The 20,908-nt window shown below is 38.2% G+C and overlaps 1 long non-coding RNA gene across 1 annotated transcript in view; it reads left to right on the top strand.

The window, feature by feature from the left end:
• The window catches only part of LOC138835996 (uncharacterized), a 48,696-nt gene extending 42,495 nt beyond the window's left edge, over positions 1–6,201 (top strand). Inside the window, exon 2 of the long non-coding RNA XR_011374846.1 lies at positions 6,059–6,201. This is a non-coding gene — a long non-coding RNA (uncharacterized lncRNA). The remainder of the gene's footprint in view (positions 1–6,058) is intronic.
• The last annotated feature ends 14,707 nt before the right edge of the window (positions 6,202–20,908 follow it).

Genomic DNA, 20,908 nt, shown 5'->3' with positions numbered 1-20,908 from the left:
TATCTCTTTTCCTTCTAATTGGTCAGCTTTGATGGCTTCAAGTTCTTTGTTGAAGCCCTGTTTTAGGTCTTGTAGGAATTTCATTACTTCCTTAATTTGGTGTTCAGTGTTTGTTCTCAAATCACTTAGTTGATTGGTTATGGTTTCTTTGGACTCCCATTCCTTCTCTTGGGTTCCATTCAGCATTCCCTTTGTGGTCTCCCTGACTTCCTTCAGCTCTTTGTTAATGGATTCCATGAATGCCTTTAGTGATATTTGTGTATTCTCTACCTGGTCTCTCAATTCCTGAATTACTCTTTGATTAGCTTCCTCCCGTCTGTGGGATTCCTGCAGTTCCCTTTCTTTCCATTCGGGGGATTCCTGCAGTTCTCTTTGAGTGTTCTCAGCCTGCTCATGCCATTCCTCCCTTTCTCTTTGAGTATTCTCAAGTTGTTTACGCAAATCCTGTATCAGTTTTTGAGTAGCTTCCTCACGCTTATGATATTCCTGTATAAACTTTTCGGATGCCTCCTCTCTCTCCCTTTTCACGCTCATACAAGGTCCTTTGCAAGTTGTCAAAATTCTCATTTATCATGTTTGCCACCAGTGTTTGTGGCGCTATTTGGGAACTCTCTTCTGGGTTGTTCATTATCTGTTCTGACCCCTGATTATCAAGATTGGGAATTGAGATACCCGGATTTGCCATTTTTCTTGTTTTTCTGGCTTACTCTGCCCATTTGAGATGAAAATAGCACCAGTTTTGTTCTAGAACACTATCTTAAGGCAACCATCAACCAACGTTTGCATTTATACAGTCAATAGTCTACAGATACATTCTAGTTCAACAGATACATCTATTCAACATCAAACAACTATATGTTAATGGGTTTCAAACTGCAGAAAAGAATTTCGAAAACCAAAAATTTTTAGGTTTAGGGAGAGATGTGGGTAAAAAATAGGAATAGATTGGTGTGGGGAGGCACAGGGAGAGTTAACTATGTCCTAATCTCAATGCAGGAAATAGGTTGGGTAGGATGGAAGTAGAGAGAGAGAGAAAAGGAAGAAAGTGAAAGGGAAATGAAAAGAGACCAGAAAAAAATAGAAACGTAAAAATTAATATTATTATGGAGATTAAAAGACCATCTATTTAGAGAGGAATGTGAGTATATTAATAGAAGGGTAGGGACATAGAGGAGAAGTGAAAAACTTAAGAAAATGCTTAAAATATTATATAGGTATAAAGAGGTAGAACTGCTATTAAGGAATTTATGTCTCAGAGGTTTTGAATTGAGTAATAAATTTGTGGATTAAGTGTGTACACAATGGGGGATAGGGTGTAATAGTCAACTATGGGTTTATCTGAGGATGTGCAGGACAATAGTTAAGTCACATACAGAAGATCAAAAGAGAGGAAAAGGTGAAAAGGATTAGAAAGGGAGAGAAAAAGATCAGAAGTTCAGTAGAGCTAGAGAAAAAAAACAAAAAGATAGTTAAGAAAGAAAGAAAAAGAGAAAGAAGACAAGAAAAGAAAGGAAAACGCACATTCATGTATTCCTAAAATAAAAATTATAAGAGGAAAAAAAAGTTACCGGAAAATAATTATTTTTTCAAAAAAAGGCAAAAATTAAAGATTAATAAAATTTTTAGAAAAGGAAAAAAAATTATATATATAAAAGGTACCAAAAAAAAGAAAAAAAAGAGAAAAAAAAGAAAAGAAAAGAAGAGGAAGAGAAGAAAAAAAAAGTTCTTTGATTTTTTTTTTGATTTTTTCGGAGGGGTGGGAAGAATCCTGTATCTCCCCTTTGTCTGTAAACAGCCTCTTGTTTGAGTCTCTGGTCAGCTTGAAGTCATGTGGCTTGACTGGTTTCTTAAGTCAGTTTGTTCGAACAGGCAGAAAAATGCTCTGCTTTACCCAAGATTTTGAGATCCCCCTCCCCGATTAGTTTAATGGAAGGGTGATCTGCTTTGAGAATCACAAAAGAGGGGGATGCAGTGGTAAGGCTAGGTTCTGGGTAGAGTTGAGGTCTTTCAACAATCAGTAGCTTTTTCCTGGGGATATTTTGTGAAAAAAAAAAAAAACAAAACTAACAGAGCCCAGCCTGGAGCCGTTCTCAGGGTTTCTGTTTTTCAATTGATTGTTGAGGCTGCTAGAGGGAGAGGCAGCCTCTGGCTCTGGTTAGCCAGTGAGGAATGCCACTCCAATGGCTGGTGCCTGAGCTGGGTGACTTTTCCCTGGATGGAGCCGAGTCTGGCAGGTCACTTCGCCGCCGTTAAGTTCTTGTGACCTGCTAAATGACTCGTTTTATTCCAAGGCCTGGGTTGGAGCTGGCAGCTCCTCCAAGCTTTGTCGGTATCCAAGATGGAGATCTCCGGTGCTGGGGGGGGGAGGGGTGGCCTTCCCTCCTCCGCTCCCTGAGAAGGAGTGAGGATGTCGGGCTTCTACTCACGTGGAGTCTTGGATCCTGGGTCGTCTCTGGTCTGGGAACTGCAGGATGAAGTTGTCCGCTCCTTGTCATTTCTTGCTGGTGTTGAGTAGAATCCGCTCGCCTGCTGTGTCTGGCTCCTTAGTCCCCGACTCTCTGTGTGAGCGCTCAGTTATGGCCCCAGCTGTGCCGCGACCCTGCCGCCGCCGCCGCCGCCACGGTGGCTGGCAGGCGCTCAGATGTGTCTTTTTGCCTTGGCTTCCCCCCTCTTGTCTAACTCTCTGTCCTGTGATGGCACACTTGGTGTGATTCTCTGGCTTAGGACTGTTCACTGGAACTCTAAAACTGCTTTCTATGCTAGAGCTTCTTCAGATTCCAGCTTCTCCTCCGCCATCTTCCCCCCAGGTTTCATTCTTATTACCCAAAGAGCAACATAGGAAAGCGATGCCCATGGATGTGGTTCTCTGGATTTTGGAAATTGTGATCATATATATATATATATATATATATATATATATATATATATAAATATATATATATATATATAATGAATAATATTGAATATATAAAACTATAACAACAGATAAATAAGTGAATAACTATGTGCACACACTCCCAGTCACTTTCATGTATAAGACTTTTTTTCTTTGCTCTTATTCACCTACATAGAGAGTACATGAGTTGCCCTTGAACTGTCCTGGAAGTTCTTTATTGGGATACTGTAACTTCACATCTTCTGTTCCCTAAGTAGTCAGATGCTATGTATTCAATAACAAAACTGTTACAAGCAAAAGTATCCACCCTGACACACAGAGGAACTTGGATTTCAGAAATGCCACAAATAAGCGGGAGGTACAGCAGTACTTTTCAAAATTGAATAGACTACATATTTATTAGAAAGCTTGTAAGAAAAAAACTTCAGCATAGGATGATACACTTGAAGAAAACTACAGTTTAAATTACATATAGCCGGGGGCTACAATAGACAATAAATAAGAATTAAAAAAAATAAATTACATATGACATCAATTTACAAAGTTCCAGGACATTTCCCTACTCTTGAAAACTAGAGTAATACATATTAAAAATAAATAAATGAAAAGACAAATGTTTTATACCAAATTTCAAAACATACTATATGTTATACAAAGGAAATGCAATAAGCATGCATTTTACAGTCTAGTAAAATCATATGGCATGAAGAATCTGATTAACTGATTCATAAAAGTCAATACAATGCAGTTAAACCTTCCGTTATCTCACGTGGTAACTTAGCAGAATACTTTCAATCTATGGTGTCTATTTTGCATGTTTTCCAGCCCTATCCATCCCACAATGGCAGAAGGCTTTTCCTGAGAAAGTCCAGAGACCCGTCTACTGTGAGTGCTCAATGTAAACCTGTTCCAATTCTCTTTTATTTGGGCATGTGATAGACTGACTATCTGTTAACTTGCCAAAGGCACAATTTGGACAGGTTTCCAGTAGTGATATTTTAGCTCTCAGAAAAAAAGGGAAATTGAAGTCAGAGGGAAAATCTACCAGATCTCTGAAAGATTTCTATCATTGTGCTAAACCTGTAGCTTTCTACTGACAGTTGAACAAACTGCAGTAATTGCCACTCCAACGACATGTCCAAAAATTGGCTTTCCAAATATTGACCTATTTTCACTTTGGTAAATCAAGACACACTATTGTGGCTCCGTTTTACTTAAACTATCAGCTATGGTTGGCCCAAAGGATAGTTGAACTTACGAATTTCTTAAATTTTAGGTCATCACACAATCACTTCATAGCCCTTAAACATTAAAAATACCTACCCATATAAGTCTGCATTACATACTTATTACTGTTTTTCTTCATTTGTCATGTTTTACATATTTGGGTATCCCTGGGCTTAGCTCTGTAATATTCCTTCTCATGTTTTTTTATTTTTACCACTGAGTACAGTAATTATTTCTGTAGTTTTTCTCCATCTCTGTTTACTTTAATTCAAGTCCTTAATAGCATCCTGTCTACTGACAACTCCTAACAACTGATTTTAACAAACTCAAAATATCCCAAAGTGAGCTTTGATCTCTATCTACAAACCAATCCCTCATTACTATTTGATTAAGTGATAACTCTCCCAGCTGTCTTCTCAAAATACCTTGGAGTCATTTCAGACTTACATACTTTTTCACACCTCATGTTTAATCTATGACCAGGTTCGACAAATTAACTCACTGTATATTTTAGGAAGCATATATATGTGTATACACACACACACACACACACACACACACACACACACACAAACACACACACACACACACACACATATATATATATATATATATATGTTATATGAGTGCTAGTACTATGACTAAAATTTGCGGCCTAGGTTCTTTTATTTTTATTTTGTTTGGGGGGGGTCCGGTCGTGGGGCCTGAACTCTGGGCATGGGTGCTGTCCCTCAGCTCTTCAACTCCAGGATAGTGCTCTACCACTTGAGCCACAGCACCACTTTCAACTTTGTTCTTTTTGCTTATGTGGTGCTGAGGAATTGATCCCAGGACCTCATGCATTCAAGGCAAGCGCTCTATCACTGAGCCACCTTCCCAGCCCCTTACTTTTCTTTTTGGTTCAGTCTTTATTTGGTATAAAGATCACCTACAATGTCATTACCCACACCCTTTTAATTTAAAAATGTGTATATTCTGTAGCAATGTTATTGCCATTATAACCATAATTAGGAAGATATTGTGGGTTCATCTGCTCCATACATCTTGAAAGGTAATGAATGTGAAACCTACAGAATATCCTCAGATATGCCTGGTGGAAACCTGGATTTGAATTATTGTTCTGCAGCTGATCCGTATTTGGTACTTGGGAAATTTGTTTGGCCTTGTTGCCTACTTCTGTTTTTAATAAAATAGTTAATTCATTTCCTAACTGGAAGAACTATCTTGAGCACGAAAATTACCCTAATGCAGGTGCAGTGCTTGGAATGGTGACTGCACACTGTGTAGTAGGTCCCAAAGAAGTCAGCTTCCATCAACATTGTCAGAGAATCCTTCCTGAAGGCCTTAAGAAATATATACCCAACTGCTGTTAATATCTGTGAAAACTTATCTTTACAAAAAAAGGTCTTGTCTTCATATGAAACAAAGTAATGTTGGGGCTGTCCTGTGGCTTTTAGTCTGAAGGAGTTTTGCCTAAATTTTATTCTTACACGATTAGTAGTAGCAGTAGCATTCTTTAGTGCTACCCTTCATTTTTCTAGTTCTGTGTTGCATTTGGAATACTATTGTAACAATTTATAATCTTTGTTATTAGAATAAATAAACTAAAACTGCTGAAGTTTTAAATAAAGAGACAATTTTAGGTGTGCATTACATTTTATGTGCTTAATACTTTCCTGAAATTATTCCTTTTAGGTTATATATCCCTAACAAACTATTTTTTAACATTTCTTATATGATTTATAGATTTATTTTATGATTCTTATATGATTTCTTAGAGATCCATAAATAAAACATCTCAGAACAGGAAAAAAGTAGGTAAGAAGTTATAAAAATACTATTATGGTGTCTTAATGGCTAAGTGTAAAGAACATGTAACAAAACAGTTGGAAGATTCATTTGCTCTTTTTTCTATTCTCTCACCCTTCATTGTAGAAACTTTCTCACTATGAAGTGCCAAGTCGTCTGGACATTTCAAGACTCATCTCAGTGACAGAAGTGATGGGATTAGGACATGTGCTCCTATGACTGGCTTTTAGGAAGTTCACAATAAAGCAATACCAGTACATATAAAGAAACTTTTGTGAGTGATGTGCATTGACTTCCTCAATTGCCAAAATTAAATTCATATGTCAAAACATCAAATTACTTACATTATAATATATGCAGTTCAACTGGCATTACTAACACTTCCATAAATCAAATGCAAACTAAAAGCTCTATATCAAAAACCAACATCTAAGGCAGTGTTGGAAATACAAGAAGAAACACAATAAATCTTATAGAGTGAGATCTTTAACACTGGCAATGAGCAATGATATCTGAATTTTTCACCAAGCTTGGAAAGTTCAGGTGTCCACTAATGATGTGATTAGAGTTTCGGAGTTGACCTTGGTATTAAGATTAGAGGTAAAATTCAAAGACAGCTAAGGTTGCTGCAGTATTGTAGCTCTATACAATGTGACCCTCCCTGATAATGGTAAAGCACAGAGTAGAAGCTAAGTCAGTAAAATGTATAGGAAGGATTTTCCACTGAGAATAATTGCAGGGGGTGATCATCACTCTTCCATTGAAAATGTACAGCCCATCATTCTACTTTAAACTCTAGAATATTTCTGATCTGAAGACAATTATAACACACCGATGTGCTGTGAGTGCTGACCAGTTTAGGTGTGTATTACTATAATATATGTAAAATCTTTAGAGGTATGGAGTGACCTGTGTTGTTAAGTTTCATGGAAAAATGTTCACAATTATGCAATTCACACTCATCTAAGTCTGAATCAGGCAACTGAGATAAGACATTTGGGTCATCACTCCAGTGACCAGGTTTGTGACCTATGAAATAAATAACATTATTTCACAATGTATATGTGTTTCTGAAAATTTATGCAATACCAAATACCAAATGTACAAAAGGGACAATTGTCCATCTCTTATATATATCCGAAGTAAAGGTACACCAGAATTATACTTTCTTGTTAGAGGATCACAGAATGACTGCTGATTTTAGGTTTCTTTCCAGGTGCTCCTATACATTTGTGAATCTTCTCTGAGGAAGTGTTTTCCATAGTTTGTTTTGAGGTGTTCCGAATATCAGTACTGTCACTAACCACAGCCATGAAACAGCAAAGATGATGGGATACCTGGCCAAAGAACTGAGAAATCACAGGAAGTGATAGGAAAGAAGATACCAGAGGACCCAAAGCCTCATTGCCAGCTTCTGGATCCCCAAATCCTGTTTTAAATGCTTTATATTCATTCTACTACAGGGGTGGGGTAATGAGTGGCTACAGGTATGTCCGCAAACTGAGGCATCAATCTAGTTGGTGGTTACAATTATTAACTGAGGTATTGTTTGTATACATAGTGATAATTGAATCCCTTATTATTAAGGAGCAGAAGGGAGCAATAATCATTACAACCATAGCACAGACATCCATCTTGTTTCCAAAGTCTTAAACTTTTAGTGTCCAACAGCTCTAACTTAAATACTTTTGAGGTAATAACCCATACCCCTGTCTTCCCTTAACTGTTTGACCTTTCCAGAGCACAGCTCTCAGCCTTTTGATTACTGTTTGAGATGGCTTCCCAATATATCCCTTTCCAGGTATAACAGTTTGACTGTAGAATCCCTCACAAGTACTATTACAGATGGGTTATTTTGAAAGGGATATTTTTTTCTAGGGTAGGTTCACATTTTTAAATTTTATTTTATTTAAAGGTACTGTACAGAGTGGTTACAGTTACATGAGTAAGGTACATTCCTTGATGTATATTGTTACCCACTCCATTGTTGTTCTCCTATCCTTTCCCACCTCAACCATACCCCCCACCCCAAAGTTGTAAAGTTCATTGCCGGTATATTGTCTTGTGAATATCATTGTTGCAATGGGTCACTTCTTTCATCATTATGTTATTTCCCTTTCCTTCTCCAAATCAGATAATGTATATACAAGATGGAAGGTACCAGAATCAAGACAGAGATGTCCAGAGATAAATCAAAGACAAATGAAATAAAATAACATCTAGTTACACTTCTTTACCGACATCAAGGTTGATATCTGAAAAAAAAAAGTAATTGTTGTTTCCATGTCTTGGAGTCCATTTCAATTAGCATCATTTTGTATGGTCAAATGTACATAGCTCTAGAGCCAGCATTCCCATTCATGGGCATTTGTCGAAATTATCTCTAGATAGCTAATGGATGAAAAATAGAATTGAAAATAGCAAAGGAAAACAAATCACCATTCAGGTATTATGATTTTATAATTCTAATATGAAAGAACTGAAGCTTTTGTTTAATGAAGAAGACAGTTTAGCCTGTAATTTCAATGCAAAGCATCAGTTGAAATGAGTCTAAACTCTTTTCCTCAAAGATATCCAAGAGTAATATACTCATCCTCTAAAGAGTAAAAAAGTAATTATTTTAAATAGCTTTGCTTAATATTAATTTACGTGTAGAAAATAAGTTAAAATATCTTCTCTCAGGCAGGGAAGGTGGCTCAGTGGTAGTGTTGGCATGCAAGAGTCCCTGGTTCAATTCTTCAGTACCACATAAGCAAAAAGAAAAAACCCGGAAGTGGCGCTGTGGCTCAAGTGGTAGAGTGCTAAACTTGAGCTGAAGAGCTGAAGGACAGCGTCCATGTCCATAGTTCAAGACCCACGACCGGACTCCAAAAAATAAAACACTAAAACTACCAGCACAAGTATGTTTTTGGCAGCATTATTACCATATCTAAGATATGGAACCAGTCCAGATGCCCCTCAGTAGATGAATGGATCAGGAAAATGTGGTATATATAAACAATGGAATTTCATGCTTGTATGAGAAAGAATGACATAGCTCCTTTCTTAAGAAAATGGAAAGACTTGGAAAAAAATCATTATGTGAAGGAAGCCAGACTCAAAGAAACATAGGCTCTATGGTTTCCCTCATTTTTATTAATTAATATATACTTAGGATAGTCCTGTAAGATAGGTTCATTTTTTACACTCTTAATATTCGCTGTGTGTGTTTGTGTGTGTGTGTGTGTGCACGTGTGTGTGTGCACGTGTGTGTGTGCACGTGTGTGCACGTGTGTGCAGCAATGAAACTGACTCAGAGCCTCAAAATCTTGCTTGTTTTTTTTCACTCATGTCTGACTGAATCTGTACTATTTTAACCAAGGTTTCACTATGTGTTTGATTGAACAATTGAACATAAATGTCTCGTGGATTGCTACCCCAGCCATCTGTGAACCATGGTCTTACAATCTCAGCCTCATGAGATGAGATACTGGCATCTAGCTCTATTGCCAAGTGTCATTTCTTCGTTTTGTTTTGTTTTGTTTTTGTTGTTTTTGTGCATCTAAAATCTGTATGGAAAACAAATCATTTATAATCAGGACTAGTCACATAAAATTGTGTGTTGTTTAAAGATTACCTTAATAATGTAATCCTTTTGCATACACATTATGTGATTTGATTTTTTGAACTCTTCTTGTCTTGGTTTTATAGGGTGTTAGGTGTTTAAAAACAGAATTTATCAAGGTTTAACTATAAACTACTGAAACAGGACCTTTATTATTACTCAATGTCCTGTAAATCATAAGTTTATCACTACTTGAGGCACCATATGAGCACAAATAGTTTCCTATAATACCTACACATATTTTAGACCTCAATGCCATACAATGCACACTTCTGTCAAATATGCAAGGGCATTCTTTGTGATTCTCCATGGATTTTCACTGTTCTTTTCTCTATTCTCCAGTGCTAAGTCTTGTGATGGTCATGTTGATTTTCTCCCCTATTATATTCATCATTGCATCTTGGGAACTACTGGTATGCATTACTATACTTCTGTCCATTCTCCTTGTGCTTCGGCTTGTACCCCTCTGACCTCGAAGGGCTAAGAATTGGGGATGTTTGCTTTACTCTTTATCTCAGACATCTATCTTTACTTTCTAGAAATACATTCATTGAATTCCTTCTGTAAAGTCTAATGTCTTAAAATTATTACTGCATTTTCATGGCTTTGTTACTTGGCATTAGGGAAGAACATAGATCAGTACTGTAACTTAGGTAAAAGATTATTGCAATCATGCTTCACTAGATATTCTTCATTGGATAATGTGTATTTCAAGGTCTGCCTGCCTGCTTCCTTTTCACTGTTTTGTTTATTTTTCAATGTAGTCTTTTCTTCTGGAAAATATTTATGTGCCTAGTGAAGATCAATTCTTACTGTAACTATTCATTAATTTTATTCCAACCTCATTTCACAGATCCCTCTGAGTTTCTTCAGGGTCTGTATAGTGCTTCACATTTTAAAATATGTTTTAACATCGATGCATCCAATGATGAAGACACATTCCTTAAGTCACCATTTTGATGACTGAAAAGAAACCATGCTGCAATCTCACTATATGGCAATTTTCTGGTTTTAAATTCTTTTAGATTAAAATTGATGCTGGACAACAAATATTCTGTGTACAATTTTATATTTTCCTAATTATTTTAATATACTTCCCATATTATATAAATTTAAAACATTATCACTTACTTAGTTTTAGGATTTCTAAAACGGTCAGAGTAAAAGTTCTATTCATTCACAATTTTTTTTTTTTTGGGTCCGGTCGTGGGGCCTGAACTCTGGGCCTGGGCGTTGTCCCTCAGCTCTTCAGCTCAAGGCTAGCGCTCTATCACTTGAGCCACAGCAACACTTCCGGCTTTTTTTTTCTTTTTGCTTATGTGGTGCTGAGGAATTGAACCCAGGGCCTCGAGCATGCAAGGCAAGCGCTCTACCACTGAGCCACCTTCTCAGCCCTTCATTCACAATTTTAAGATAATAGAATATCCATTATGACCAAGTGAGATATTTTAAATTTTTTTTGTAGTCCTTAAAGGTTGTGCTGGGGAATACAGCCCAGTGCTTCATATTTCTTGGTCTACTGTGGGCCTCTGAGCCTGATGTGACCTGTGGTTTTATTTTCACTCAACAGGAATTTAAAAAAAAATTCAATAGGAAAGAATTATTACTTGCTTACTTTCTCCAATATCTCTCGCATACATAAAAGTAATATAATTCTACACTGACTGAAAATGGTGTTCCTATTAGAGTAATTGTTTATTTTTTGTAGCCCCACTCTTCACTAAGTCTTGTCCCTTTCCTATCTCCCCTTCCCATAAAACTTGACTGGAACCACTGGAAACCCACTTCCAGTCAGCCTGGTACTTAAAAAGCCAAACCTTAACTAACCTACCCCCTGGTAGTCCTGCTATAAATTTTCAAAGGCCTGACTGCAACCAGAATCCTTCCTGAAAGTCCTCCTCTGCTACAGGGAAATCCTTCTTCCACTCCACCCCTTCCTGGAATCCCTGCTCTGCACCACCAGAAACCAAGCCACATCCATATCTCCTCCTAAGATCCACCTTGCTGCACCAAGAACCCCGCCTACATTGGGCTCCTCCCTCTACTCCTAACTTCATCCACCAGATACCCTGTCCCTAACTACTCTATTCCCTCAGAGTCCCATTACTCCCATATTCTATTACTTCCAAGCTCCTCCCGTCCCTTTCATACCCCACTCCCAACCAAACTTCTCCCTCGACCCCTCCTGGTTTCATCAGAAACTCGATCCATAACTAGTCTAAGTAGCCGAACTTTTCAAGCACATCCCTGAACCTACCTCTTCCCACAATTCCCTTCATACTACACCAAAATCCCTCCACCTCTCTATAACTGCCCTTGTAGCCCCCCCTTAGTTGACCAGAAGCTTCTCACACAGCCCATCTCCTGCTTGGAAAGCCAGCCCTGCTCCACCATGGGCCTCTCTACCTCCCATATCTACTCTCTCAATGGCTTCATTGTTCCCGTGATGAATCCTCCCCTTATTGGCTCCTCCCACAGATCCACACCCTACTCAACCCTGCCCATAATTACTCTACACCTTTGTAGACCTTCCACTCCTTCTCAAAGTCCCTCTTCCAATTAACCCCATGGCTCCAAGCCCTGACCTGCTCTAGAAAACCCCCACCACACTATCCCATCTCTCGACACCCACATTGCTCCACTGCAAACTACTGCATCTGTTGGCCTCCCTCTGGAAGCCTCACCAGGCTCAACTGTAAATCCCTGTCCCTTCATAATCCCTTTTTGAAGTTTACCTTGCCCCACTGGAAACCCTGTCCAAGTCTAATGTCCTGCCTTGCAACACTGAAATCCCCACCCAAACTCACTGCTCTTTTCGAAGTGGTAACTGGCTACACCAGAAACCCTGTCCTAACTAATCTAGTCCACTGGATCCTATCTCTGCTCTCACAAAGCTCTGGTCCTGAAAAATTCCTCCATACATTGTTACTACATCCTGCTCTGCCAGAAACCCCACCTCCACCCTAACACACTTCCCAAAGGCCCGCCCCCTACTAGCCCACTTCTTTCTAGCACCACTCTGCCCTCTCACAGACCTTGAAAAGCCTCTCTCTCATAGCTCTGCATTCCTGCACCAGAATCCCCACCTTTTGTCAGCCTCTTGCCTTCATTATCTTCCCTGTCTTATGGGAAACCTCACCCTACATATCCCACCAGGGCTCACAGTGCTACACCACAACCCCTCCTCTAAGTAACCTCTTCCTCTGTAGCCTTGTTCTTCCTTTTCAAAGCTCTGCCTCAAACAGCCTCTTCCCCAGTGACCATGCCTTCTTCCACTGAAAACCCATCCACCTGCCAGTCTCCATCCTAAAGTCCCACCTACTCCACAAGAGACCCTGCTCCTAACAAGTCTAGTCTTTCCTGTCCCCTCCCTGCTGTCTCAAAGCCTTACACAGACTGGCTTTCACCCTCAAAGCCCCGCCCTGCTTTACCACAGAGGCTGTGCCAATACCAACTCCTCCCTTGAACCAGACACGGCTCCACCAGAAACCCCACACCACCTCATCCTTGAAGTTCCCACCTAGGAACTTTTATTACAAATGTGATTTTATAATGGTCACAGAATTCATACTAATCAATATGATAAGAAAGCAGTATTGACAAAAGACAACAAAAATTAGATAGCTATTAGATGCCTTAGTCTAGTTTGGGGTTCTGTTAACAGTGTAGGGCAGACCTGTATTTAACCCAAGTTTTGTATGCGGTATGCTATGGTTTTTTTCAGGCTTGATACAAAATGTCACTGCCCAGAATTAAATGAAGGCATTTAAAGCTAAAATGATTTAGGGTCATTGTTAACATCTAACACATGTTGAGTTTTTTCTTTATACCTCTCCTTTTCCCTTTCTTTCTTCCTCCCTTTCTTTCTTCCTCCCTTTCTTTCTTTTCTTTTCTTACTTTTCTTTTCTTTTCTTTTCTTTTCTTTCTTTCTTTCTTTCTTTCTTTCTTTCTTTCTTTCTTTCTTTCTTTCTTTCTTTCTTTCTTTCTTTCTTTCTTTCTTTTCTTCCCTTTCCTTTCCTCTTTTAGGAAATGAGTATGAATTTATATATTTTGTTTGCTGAACAAGTATTCTACCATTAGAATAATCCTTTTTCGATTCATTTACTTTGTTCATAGGTTATCCATTTTGCTGAGGGCTGAACACAGGCTAAGTTCCTCACCTCTGTCTGCCAAGTAGCGGGGATCACAAATGCATTCCAACATGAGAACCTTTAGGATGATATGAGACTCTTATTACTTTCCTTGCACACTGGTTCTGATCTGTGATCCTCTCAAATTCTACCTCTTCCATTAGTGATGTGAGTTCCAATAGCCTGCCCTCAGTTTAGATCGTCTAAATGAATTATTGAAGGCAATTTCACTTTAATCTCTTTTTTTTGCCAGTCCAGGTGCTGTTATAGTTTTATTTCTAGACAAATTCTGTGTATGTATGCACATTAGCGTTAAAATATTACTTTCCCCCCCTTTTTTCCTTTTTAATTTTCTTGGTCAAGGGGCTTGAATTCTGGGTCTGGGCGCTGTCCCTGGCTCTTCAGATCAAGGCTAGCATGTTACCACTTGAGCCACAGTGCTACTTCTGGTTTTCTGGTGGTTAATTTGAAGTAAGAGTGTCATGGATTTCCTGCCAGGGCTAGCTTTGAATTACTATCCTCAGATCTCAGCTCCTGAGTAGCTAGGATTTCAGGCATGAGCCACTGCCACCCACCTAAAAATGTTACTTATTTTAAGTTTTGTTTTTTAGTTGAGGGAGTAACATAAGCGTGTAGAAATTTAACTTTCAAGTTACCTCTCTAAGTAATTTCAGAGTTTCATTTTCATATTTATTGCAGTTATTAATAACAGAAACTCTCAAAGTAACAGAATAATCCTTCATTTTCTCCTTCCCATAGGTACTATTGGAAGAGAATGAGTGAGATCTTAGACAATATGTACTTGAAATTATAAAAAAAGTTATATTGATGATACATAAAGAGCCAGATAACACAACGTGCTTTGCATTTTCTAAAGAAAGGAATGTCATGAAAGTATATTTATTGGCAGGCTTTTCACCTGTAAAACAAAGAAAAAACAATTTCACAAAAAAGCTGAAGGGGATCAGCTGCCATGAAAGTGTGATTTAGCATTGGAGACTTTACGAAATGAACTGGTTCAGGTAAAGTAATACTTTGGAAAAGTTATCTGTTCACTAAATGTATTCATTATATTTTTTTTATTTTTATTTACCTGTCACTTAAAATATAAATGCATACATGTGTGTGGAATATATATATATATATATATATATATATATATATATATATATATATATATCAGCAGTATCTGTCCAGTGAACTGTATGTGGTTATGTATGTTTAGGTAATTTCATCATGTCAAGTCCATCAAAAAGATGGGCTTAGATAAACCTTAACCACCCTGCAACACCACTGCACATGCAAACTTAAGTGTTCACCATTGTAAGCTAAACCTGTGTTCTACCAAAGCTTTATATATATGGTGTTAATTTTTCATTTAGTCTTGACACAAAATGTGTGTGCTCCTAGAAATAAATGATGGCATTTATAACTACAATAATTTAGTGTAAATCTTTACAATGAACACATGCTCAGTATGAGTTGTTCTTTCTTTCCTCGTCTTATTTTATCTTTAGGAAGTTGATTTGAGTTTTGATGTTGTTTTCTAGATAAGTATTCCACCACTGGAGTCACTCCACCACTCCTTTCTAGTTTAAGTTACTTTACGCATAGAGTAGCAATTTTTGCACCCAGCCCAAAAAGCAGGGATCATGATTGCATTCCAATATCCCTACCTAGTAGGTTGATATGGCTGATACTTTTTTTCCTAGACCTATTCAGATATGTGATCCTCTCAAATTCTACCACTTTAGTTAATTGTGTGAGCTCCTGTTCTCCCTACTGCTAGAAGATAGGACAGACATAAATGATTACAGGTAATTTGAGTGAATCATTGGCTAAATATAAGTGATTTGATATTAAAGTGTAGGGTAAGTTTGAAAGTATAATCACAGTAGTCAGATATTTTGCTAAGTAATTTTGTTTCACATTAACAACACATCTTAACCAGAATTAAGGACTTACTTTTGCTGTCTGTCTAGTTGTATGTCATTTGGTAAAATAAATTTCTTGTCTTCCATGTGGGATAAAGAACTTTGAATGGTCTGATGTGCTGGTTCACATCTATAATCATGGTTAGCAATCAGGAATAAATAGATCAAAATTTGAACATAGCCTAACCAAAAACTTTAAGAAGTCCCAATCTCAATAAACTAGTGGATCATGTTGAATCATGCTGCCATTAATCTCAGCACCACAAGAAGCTAAGTCTCTGCCTTGTATCTGTTTCACTTGAGTAACTGGGACTCTTGGAGGTAGTCACCTCTATAGATGCAGAATCTGGGCTGAGATTTAGCAAGAGAAGGGAGGAGTCTGCTCCACCTTCCCAGGGTGAACCTCACAGAATGAAGTGAGCATGCTTGCTTTCCTCCTCCAAAGGGCTTGAGATGCCATGCTGCTGAGTGTTCATTATGTGATTCCAGTGACCTGTGGTAGAAGTAGAAAGAAACATTAAATAAATTTCACATATGCCAATTGAGCTGCTCTCCCAGCCTGTGAGTTCAACTCAGCAAGTGTTCATTATTTGAGAGTTGAGAATGCTGAGGTAGGGGAGATAGGGAGGGTGAGTGAAAGAGAGGAGAGATAGAGAGAGAAAGAGCTGGGCGCTGGTGGATCACACCTGTAATCCTAGCTACTCAGTACGCTGAGATCTGAAGATTGCAGTTCAAAGCCAGCCTGGGCAAGAAAGTCCGTGAAACCCTTATCTCCAATAAACCACTCAAAAACCAGAAGTGGCGCTGTGGCTCAAGCGGTAGAGTGCTCGACGTGAGCTCAAGAGCTGAGGGACATTGCCCAAGACCAGAGTTCAAACCCTACGACCAACCAATTAAACAAAATAGAGAGAGGGGAGGGAGAAAAGAATGGAAGGAAGGAAGGAAGGAAGGAAGGAAGAAAGAAAGAAAGAAAGAAAGAAAGAAAGAAAGAAAGAAAGAAAGAAAGAAAGAAAGAAAGAAAGAAGGAAGGACGGAAGGAAGGAAGGAAAGAAAGAAAGAAAGAAAGAAAGAAAGAAAGAAAGAAAGAAAGAAAGAAAGAAAGAAAGAAAGAAAGAAAGAAAGAAAGAAAGAAAGAAAGAACATGACTGAGAATGAATTGTTTGGAGTCAGGAGTCATATGTCAGAAGTACTACCTGTATTTGTTGTTAGGTCTGCCCCAGGTCATGCAGACCCTATGCAGCCACTTCTTGGCTAAGTTTCCCTTTATGTGTTGCCTAGTATCTGGCACACCTGGAGGCAGCCACCTCCCCATCCTGTTAAGTCACAACCTGGTCAGCCTCTGGTCCCACTTTCCTTCTGACCAGAGGTGAGTCCCAGAACTTGAAGTCACATCCAGATCCAGTGTGGCCAGAGTTTCCCACAAACAGCCACACCTCATCTGGTCCTTCACATAGATTCATCCTTGCCAGAGGTTGGATCGCCCCATTTTTTTTTTACATGTATTTCCACCATGTATGGCATGGGCAGCAGTTCAGTAAATAAACTTCTTTACCTGACTGAAAACCCTGTGGTGTTCTCTTCATTGGCTACCTAATGAAACTCACCTACTTAATATACTTTACACTTCAGAGTTTCTAGTTATGAATCCATGGATATTTTTGTGACACATGTGTGATCAGTATCTACAAAACATATTTACTAACATCATTTAACAGTATAATTGTGCCTAGAATCTTTAATGGCAGCTTAATTAACGATAATGTCTATTTTTTTTGCTTTGCTTTGCTTTGTTTTTGCTTAAAGTAATAGAAGAGTTGGTGAGACAATCTCTGTGAAGACTCAGGGTCTGTGATGGAAGGGCAGAATGATGCTGGCTCCGGCCTCAGGATTATCTGAGGACTGTGTTTGTGTATGTGGAAAGCTCTTGGCATGCCGGCCTAGAGAGGGAACATGTTCTCTCTCCCTATCTCAAAGCTATCATGTCTCAAAGCTGAGGAAGTAGCTCTTCTGCTTACTTATGCATAGACGAACAGCTAGCCAAGCATTTTCCAGAGTAGGGGGAAATGGTTTGAGCTTGCTCTAAAATAGTTTAGATAAAAATATACAAAGACTTATCTCATAGTTTAAGCAAAATTGTATCTGTTGAAATTCTTTTTGTGAATGTCTCCTGAATAAATCTTGGCAAAGATAATACTTGCTTGTCTTTAAATACCCACTAACAATAAAGCACAGCATGCAGTGGCAAATGCTGTTTGCACTCTGCAACCCCTGTGTCCTGGTGATTTTGCGACCCTTACCCAGGGACCCCAATGCCTGAGACATTGACAACTGGCACACAAACTTGGACCCTGCAGTGTTGATTACAGGAAGGGATATTCAGGTAAGTACTTTTAATTACAGGGTGATGGAACAAGTTAAGTTTACTCCGTACTTACATATGCTAAAATATTTACTTGCTGCTTATGGTGTAACTATTTCTTCTTTTGACATAGAAATGTGTATTGATGTAGTTAGGGAATGGAATCCTTGGTTCCCCGTTGATGGGGCATTAGATGTTGATAATTGGAAATGAGTAAAATATTGTAGAAAGAGATGTTCGAGAAGGGGAAAGGATTCCTGTTACATTTTGGTCCATTTGGGCTATTTTACATACCCTTTTTAAAGCTTTAAATGAGAAAAGATTAATAGCGGACTTAAAGAAAGAGGCAGCGCCTTCTATTGTAGGTTTACTATTGGACTCGGAGGTTAAGGACGCAATAGATAAGGCTGCATCACAATTAGGAGAAAAAACAAGAGGTAAAGAAAGGTGAAAATGAACAAACTGAAAGCGTAAATAGAATGTCTGAGCAAATGGAATTGATTTTATCAAGATTACTACATATGGAGTTAGAAATTAGCAGAGTGAAAGGATAATCTGAGAAGGTGAAAGTAAAACAGCCTTCCTCTCCTCAGCTTGCGGAAGCAATTTTTACTGCATCACTCCTTCACAAAACAGAAGGCTCAGTGAGTTTGATGAAGAAATGCATATTTTTTCTTAACCTGCAATTTGACCACCTCCTATGAATGGTATAGCTCAACCAACCAGATATGAGGGTGTTGCTGTCGATGATATTGGTAAACTTAACAATCAGTGACTTATGGTCCTCAGTATCATTATGTTAAGGAATTACTTAATGGGCTTGCCCGATAATTTTGCTTCCGAGGATTGGAAGACGCTTTATAGAGCCTTGCTTAAGGAACCTGAATACCTACAATGGCAAATATAGTTTACTGACTTATATACAGAAAGGACTAGACAAAATGCACAGAGCAATAATCCACGCCTGCAGATCATAACCTGTCCTATGTTGAGTGGAACAGAACCATATGCAGATGCTCATATGCAAGTGAACTCTCCTGAAGAGATCAATGAGCAGTTATGAGACATAGGTATTGAGGTATGGGGGAGGATTCAGCTGGTAGGAGAGCATTATGGCTCCTGGACTAAAGTAATTCAAAAACCTAATAAACCCTATGTTGAATTTTTATCACGATTGACACTGACCTTGGAACATACTGTTGTGGGAGAGGCTGCACTGTAACAACTACTAGGCATGTTGGCTTATGAGAATGCTAATGAGGACTGTAAACGAGCCCTATTGCCTATTAAAGAATCTGGGGATGTAAATACAAATTTAAGGGCATGTAAAGACATTACATCCGAATCCCGGCGTTTGCAGTTGTTTGCTGAAACTATGCCCACTACCTGGAATGCTTTACAAACCATCTAATCTAAAATGTTTTGGATGTGGTCAAATGGGACATATAAAGAAGAACTGTAAAAAGGCTACTGATGTTAACAAGAGAGGACCAGGAATTTGCCCTAAATATAAAAAGGAAAGCACTGGGCAAGAGTGTGTAGATAAAAAATAGACAATAAAGGAATTCCTATAAAAATGCTTACCCTATGCAGGGAAACTCTCCATCTGGCCAGCCCTGGGACCCAGGATTAATAACCGAGGGTAGCCAACCTTTTTCTTCCTCGTCCCTGCCACAGCCCACAGCACCGCAATGGACATGCCAATTCATTCATCTATTGAGAGGCATATTGGTTTAAAACATGCTTGCATGTAAGTATCAATTACGGTCATTCAAAAATGACAGATGTCACCTCCCCAGACATACTAAAATCATGATTTCTAAGTAGGATAGGATTTTATGGTGGTACAAGTGTTGAGATATATGGATGAGTCTAATGTGTATCTTGCACTGAATTAGGCAGGTAGATATCCAATATCATATGGGATAAAAAAAATGGTACTAAGAAGATATTCCCTTGAGAAAGATATAGGAGGCTGAGAGAAGTATGGAGAAATTCAGATAATTTTGAAGGATTTAGAAATGCATGCTCAAGTATGTCTCTTTAAGTGGAAGGACAAAAGAAGGGGAAGAGAAGAAAATAACTGAAAGCAGATCATTGTCCCAACGTAGAGTATATAAAAAAATCATAGCCTATAACTTCCAAGTTAGAGACCAATATAATTCGTTCCACTTAATTTAGATACATGCAAAATATTTACTTTGCTTTTTCCCACTTTAATGCTACAAAATAATTGAAAACAAATGAAACGTTATGTGATTGTCGTTACTTCAACCTGAACACTAATTGTGATGAGCCCTCTTTTTCTCAGTATGCTCTTGGAAAATACTCCCTAAATTGATGATGTTGTGACTGATTAGAGAGTCAGTGTAACAGGTTTCTACTTGTATGATAATCCCAGAATAGTTTAATGCAGTTTTTTCTCAAGGTATACAAGTATATTGTCGGACGTTGTACTTTGAACACACCCTCACACCTGAGCACATTATTTGAAATTGTACATCAGCATTTACTTGGCACATTCTATTTTGTGCCTTTGTTTTTTTTGCATGTTCCTTTTGATTGCTCTCTTTCCATTTCATCTGTACAAACTGCTAAGAACATTGTTCAGCTACCACTTCTTGTTTGCAAACACCCAGTCTATTTATGAAGGTACTTTGTCCATGTTAACCAATAGGGTAGTACTCACTCTCTGAGGATAAAAGTTCCACAGTGTAACTCTATGCCAACATTAGAAGATGTAGAATTTAAGGCATTTTGAGACAAACAGTGATATTTGAATTGAAAGGCTTCTTAGAGACATTTTCTTGGAGCTCATTATTATTCTAAGGTCAGAATAAAAGCATTTGTTCCCAACATTTAAAATAAAAAGGATCTATTGAATTAATGGATCTGAATTTTATGGCTTCACATTCATATGTCAAAATTTTATCAATATGAATCACATCC

Source organism: Dipodomys merriami, unplaced genomic scaffold, assembly GCF_024711535.1.
Source record: "Dipodomys merriami isolate MVZ:Mamm:240054 unplaced genomic scaffold, mDipMer1.0.p SCAF_246, whole genome shotgun sequence".
NCBI classification, from domain to species: domain Eukaryota; kingdom Metazoa; phylum Chordata; class Mammalia; order Rodentia; family Heteromyidae; genus Dipodomys; species Dipodomys merriami.
This window is presented reverse-complemented; position numbering and strand designations above follow the sequence as displayed.